Below are 6,539 nucleotides of genomic sequence, written 5' to 3' on the forward strand. Positions count from 1 at the left end.
TTGCCATTTCCTTCCTTTCTTGCATAATGATTAGGAAACACATCCTCCTGACCTGCCTGCTGTCTTTTGCCTCCTTTTTCATCTGCAGTCAAGGTCTGGTTTTAAGACTGACTGTTACTCTTACAAAATCTGTGTGTATTGGTGGCTAAGGGCCTGTATGGTCCACTGCTGTATTCCCAGGTCCCAGCATGGTGCCTGACGCTGCCTGGCACTCGAGAAATGGCTGATGAATTCATGAGGCCTAATCTGGATGGAAATTTCAATTCTGGCCCTGAATTTTCAGGAGCTGGCAAGAGAGCCACCTTAATATCATAGGCTGAGTTGGAAGAAGGGAACACCCAATTTATTCTTAAGAAGTACCTTGCCAGGTTCTGTAGCTTAGGCCAGTAATCCTAGCATTTGGGGAAGCCAAGCTGGGCAGATGGCTTGAACCCAGGATTTCGAGACCAGCCTGGACAACATGGCGAAACCCCATCTCTACAAAATATGTAAAATTTAACTGTGCTTAGTGGGCCTGCACTTCTGGTCTCAGCTACTCTGGGGCTGGAGTGAGAGGATTGTTTCAGCCCTGGAGGTCAAGGCTGCAGTGAGCCATGATTGCAGCACTGCGCTCCAGCTCTGGGCAAGAGCGAGACCCTGTCTCAAAAAAAACAAAAATGCCTATACAATAAACCTATAAAAAGTGGGTTTTGTGTGTCTACACAAACACACACCTGCATAGACACTCAGGTGTTCTGGAAAGACACAGGAATCTGAAGCCAAAATACTTGTGATTTTGTTCCAGCTCGGCCACTCACCAAATATCTGATGGGATTAGTTGCCTGCCATCTCAGAATTTTTCTTCTGTAACATAAGGTAATAGTACCTCCCAGAGTTATGAAAAACTATCAAATGAGATGGCAGATGAGAAAACACTATATTCCTTGTAAAACCTGACATAAATATGTGCAAGATTATATAAAGACTGTCTTCTGTCCATCATTTTCAAATGCGGAAAAGTGAAAGCAGGAGAGGATGTTGGGATTTCTGTCAGAGATTTGCTGGCTTCCACCTGCAGAAACTGAAGTAATTGGGGTTCTTACACCTAAGTACTAACTGATTCTGGTTGCAGTTTGCCCCCATGGCTAAGTGAAGCTTTTAGAAGAGTCAGCCTGGTAGACATGGAATGTTGAATGGTGGTGGAGTGTACCCACACACCTCCCACCAAGTCAGCTCCAGGTTCAGAAGCAGCAGCCCCAGTGGAGGGCATGTGTGTTTGTAACTCAGCTGAGCCACCTTTCCAGAAGCAGAGGCTTTCCAAACAGGGATGCCCCCCACACTGCCCATTCTGCTTTTGGTTCAACTTGACTTCCTACCTTCAGTGAGGACATGGAGAATTCATCTAGTCTGGGTACCTGAGCAAACTTGGCAGAGCAGAGAAATGATGAAGGCCCTAGGTAGATTGGCCCTGTGGAAGGAAAGAATCAATGAAAGAGCACAGAAAGAAACTCCCATTTTCTTTAGCACAGTCCCTTCAGATCAAGGATGAAGAGGCTGGGGCTGTGAATTGGTTGGCCTTAGGTATGGTCACAAAAACAAGTCAATGGCTTTTCCACATCCACACAATGAGGTATATTTCTGCCCTTGGTACTCATTTTCTCTGATCTCCAATTAAAGATCTATGCGTCATCTTAAAGCCTTCCTTCCTTTCTACTCTGTGGCCAGCGTAACATGGGTGGTTTGAAACTGGCCATAATGGCAGCATTTACACCATGGGAACTAGCATATGTTACATCAGGGTTTTTTTGTTTTGTTCCTGGAGAGCCAGTAAACATACATCATCACACCACTCCCTTAAATATTCTCTGCTCCTTCCCAGTAACGATAGCCTCATCTCTCTCTCTCTCCCCACTCCTCAACTCCATCCAGCACATGCACACTGGGTCACTATTGTGCTGTTTTCCTACCGGGAAGGGCCCTGTCTCAAATAACCCCCATGCTTCTGGTCTGATTTAAGTTCCATACTCTTTCCTATGAGCTGTACCCACTGCACATATTTCTATATTGTTTCTCACCTTCCCTGTTTTCATGTCTGCTCTCCAAATTTTATGAGGAAGCCTAGAACACTCTTTTTGCAGATACTCACTCGCTTAAATGTCACCTCAGTGAGGCCCTCCATTGACCATTTTCCCACTCCCAGAGGGGCAGGGAGGCCTTCTGAGAAAGTGAACATGGTCTGGTGGATGGTGACGCTGGGAATGTGAACTGTCAGCAACAGCATAGCTAGGAATGCAGTGAGCAAAGGCACTGAAGACACAAGCAGAGCTCTTCAACCAATGACCCCAGGGACTTTCTCTGGGTTGCCTGGCAATGAACTGGGAACAATGGCTGCTTCTTTCCCTGTGGGAGGATCAGCCAATGTTCCCAGGTGCTGGAAGGCTGGCTTTCTCAGCTGACACCCACACAGAAAATGTTTATTCTCTTTATCAAGTCTGCTCTCATGCTTTCTCTCTGAAAAGGAACAGCCCGGGCTGTGTGTGGGTCCCTTTCTGGAGCACAGCCTCTCTGTGCATCAGGCTACCCCCTTCCTGGGCTCAGGGCTCTGTAGGCTGCAGGAGAACAGGCACTGTGTATCTGCAACCCTCTGCCCACTAGTTCCAGCTGGCACAAGCAACACTGTGCCTGCTGACAAGACAGGCAGAAGCCACGAGAGGAATTAAATTACCTCTAAAGGTGGTAGACAGTGGAAATGAGTGGATACAGGCTTTCATTAAAGGGCTAGGATTTAACTTCTTAATCATTATTCCAGTCACCTTGTATCTCATCTTCTCAAATGCTCTTAATGAAAGTCACAAACCAATAGCTGTCTCTGTAATTTTCCATTTATGCCCCCCTTTCTGTTGTCCATTATTTGCCCACTATCTCTCTTTCCTCTCCATTTAACATTAGCTATTTTTAAAGCAGCACTTTAGAAAAGTTTCTTTTCTGTTTTGCACTGGGTAGTGTTGAAATATGTGGAGGCCCTACTGCCACATGCCAAAGATGCCCCAGTGGCAGTCAGTCATGTAGGACCTAAGAGTTGAGCTCCTGGTTTCTGGTGGGCCCACATTTGTGTCATGGTGCAGCATATGTGGACTGGTCGTCTGGCTCTGTGATCAGGAGTCTAACTTTTTGCTCGCATCTAACCTTTAGCTCAGAAGCTGAGCCTCAGGTTGCGATCGATATTCCTTGTTGCCCAAATGTACTGTAGTTTGCTATGCTATCCAAACTACATGTAATTGATCAATTTCTAAGCTCATTCACATGATTCAGTGAATACAATTCTTTCCAGGGCTGTTAGACCAAAAGCCTCAAATCCCTATGTGGGCCTCTCCACAGGACAGTGCACCACATGGCAGCTGACTTTCTTCCAAAAGAATGAGCAAATGAGAGGGCCCAAGAAAGAAGCCATAACCTTGTGTAACCTAATGTCAGAAGTGACACAGCATCATTTTTGACATATTCTATTTGTTAGAAGCAAGTCCCTAGGTGCAGCCCACAGGAAAGCAGATAATACCAGAGGATGAACCCTCAGAGGCAGGGATCATCCTAGAGAATACCTGCCACACTGGGTAAATCACAACCTGTGTAAAACAAGGCAAAACTGTCTTCTTGATCTGACATCCTTACAAATGGAAGTGCACCTCTGTGTTTTCTAGGGCACTTTGCTAAGTGCAAGTACAGGGACACATGCAGGTACAGGGTCATAATCTAAAACTGCAGAAATATTTGTGGTGTTTGAGTTTCTGTTTGTTTCTATCATTTGCCCATTTACTCTCTGATGCTGCTGTATCTCACTGGAAACTACATTTCCCAGGTTTCCTTGCTCTCCAGTTTCCAGTAGATTTGGCCAATGGGTGTCACTGATGGACGATGATGGTGGGGCCAGAGTATTTCTCTTCTGTTTTGTTTCCTGGGGCTTCTCCAGCCTCCTTGGTACTTTGACTTTAGTCCTACCACAGAGCCTTTCTCCTGGTGGTCTCAGTTCTTGCCTTACCAGCCTGCGCTCTCCCTGCCTGACTCCAGCATCACCTCTTCCCTTTGTTCCTAGAGGACAGAGGTGGCAACTTTCTGCTGCAGCTTATCTGTGGGTTGCTCTCACCCCCTCTCTTGGGTTTCTCAACTCTTTCATCACCTGTTTATCTAATTACCTCTATTTAATTCTTTCTATATGAAATCCCTAGAGTGGACTGTACTTGTACACTGACAAACAGTAGGACTGAATGAACATTGGCCTTTCCTGAGCAACTCATGTACAGAGAGCATGGTTTGGAGTGTTTGCTAGTCCTAAATGTCAGACTTGGTCCTCACGCTGCTGGAAATTTAGAGGATGGTCACTTCTTCAGGATGTACCTTCACCACTCTGGGCTTAAGTTTCTTGTTTTGTAAAGTGGGAGGATTTGTGATATCTGTGGTCCCTTAAATCTCTGAATATTAGGGACTCTAGAATTTTTCCACAAGGAAGGTTTAGGAACTGCATGCTGATTGAGAAGTGGTGGAAGCATTTTATATGAGACTAGCATGGGACGGTGAGGAGGAATAGTAAAAAATAAGAAGAAAGGAAAGGAACAGAAAACCCAAAACCCTGAATTGTCCATATTCCAGAAGGTGCGTACCACTGGTGGACACTATGAGGAAAGCTAACATGAATCATGCTATGACTTCATAAAATAAGTACATTATCTCACAAATCGCTTCCTGTTTTATATTCCACTCCCTGCTTTCTACCTCACCCCCAAATCAAGGAAGTGTGCTTAGGAATAAAGTTCTAGCCTGGGCAACATGGCAAAACTCTGCCTCTACAAAAAAAACAAAACTCAACAGGGCATGGTGGCGTTCACCTGTGATCCCAGTTTCTCTGGAGACTAAAGTGAGAGGATTATTTGAGCCCAAGGGGCGGAGGCTGAAATGAGCCGAGATCATGCCACTACAATCCAGCCTGGGCAATGGGAGTGAGACTCTGTCTCAGGGGGGGAAGAAAAAGAATAAAGTTAACAAACAGGAAAATAACATCTTGTTGTACTTGGGATAACAATAATTTACAAAGAATGGTAGAATTCGTTACTAGAAAAATCTCATGAAGAGAGGCAGCTATCTTAGCTGTAAGACCATGGGCAATTGACATCTTTGGGCATGATTTTGTTTTCTGAAAAATGGTTTTAAGAGTATAAGGGTTATTATAAGGACTGAGTATTTGTGAAGTACTTAAAACAGTATCTAGCACATAGTATCTACTCTATAGTAAACTTCATGAATATATTGCAATAGTCTAAATTGTCATCCACTACACTTATATTGTAACGGACTTTGTTTTTTTTTTTAACATGGAGTCTTGCTCTGTCACCCAGGCTGGAGTACAGTGGCACAATCTTGGCTCACTGCAACCTCTTCCTCCTGGGTTCAAGCAATTCTCCTGCCTCAACCTCCCTAGTAGCTGGAATTATAGGCGTGCACCACCACACCCAGGTAATTGTTTTTGTATTTTTAGTAGAGACGGGGTTTCATCATGTTGGCCAGGCTGGTCTCAAACTCCTTACCTCAGATGATCTGCCCACCTCGGTCTCCCAAAGTTCTGGGATTACAGGCATGAGCCACCGCACCTGGCCATAACTGACAAAAATTAAACAGGTATATTATACTGAAAACATGTTCCTCCATTGTAGTTCTAAGCAAACATGCCTCCAAAGGCCAAGGAAACTGAGAGGCATAAGAAGGATGATGACAAATCAATTAAGAAAATCTTAATAGGGACTTATAAACAGAAGTCATGTCTTCCATGGCATGCAGACAACTTGGTGAATTTGCCCACCTGCCATTACCCCACCCCAAACCCCAGGGCTTATAGATCAAAAGTAATTTGCCTAAGGGCAGGATTTATAGTAAGTATGTGTTTATAATAACACCAAGATTGTTTTGACTTAAGGGCAGGATTTATGGTAAGTACGGGGAAGTAGAAATCTTAGAGGCATTCCCAGAACTGGGATTATTTAGAAGTCAATACAGCAGATTAGCATCTAAGATTGAGTTACTTTAGTCTCCACACTACAAATTCAGAGAGTTCATGTAACAGCAACTATGATTAAAAAAAAAAAAAAAGGCTGGTGATCACCTAGAAAATGAAGAGCTCATAGAATGGTGAATTGTTCACTGTATCTTTTCCACAGAGCAGAACGCGGTACACAAGTGTCCCTGGGATACAGGAACTGATTGGTCAGGAGACCACTGCTTGCTGAAAATGTCTTTTATTACAACTCTATGCACAGAAATTATCTTCTAATTTGTATCTTTGCCTCCAGACCAGAATGTAATGCAATTAACACATATCTGATACATATTTTTTTTTTTTTTGAGACGGAGTCTTGCTCTGTCGCCCAGGCTGGAATGCAGTGGCACGATCTCAGCTCACTGCAAGCTCTGTCTCCTGGGTTCACGCCATTCTCCTGCCTCAGCCTCCTGAGTAGCTGGGACTACAGGCGCCCGCCACCACGCCCGGCTGATTTTTTGTATTTTTAGTAGAGACG

The sequence above is a fragment of the Pongo abelii genome, chromosome 5 (genome assembly GCF_028885655.2).
Source record: "Pongo abelii isolate AG06213 chromosome 5, NHGRI_mPonAbe1-v2.0_pri, whole genome shotgun sequence".
In the NCBI taxonomy this organism is placed as follows: Eukaryota; Metazoa; Chordata; class Mammalia; order Primates; family Hominidae; genus Pongo; species Pongo abelii.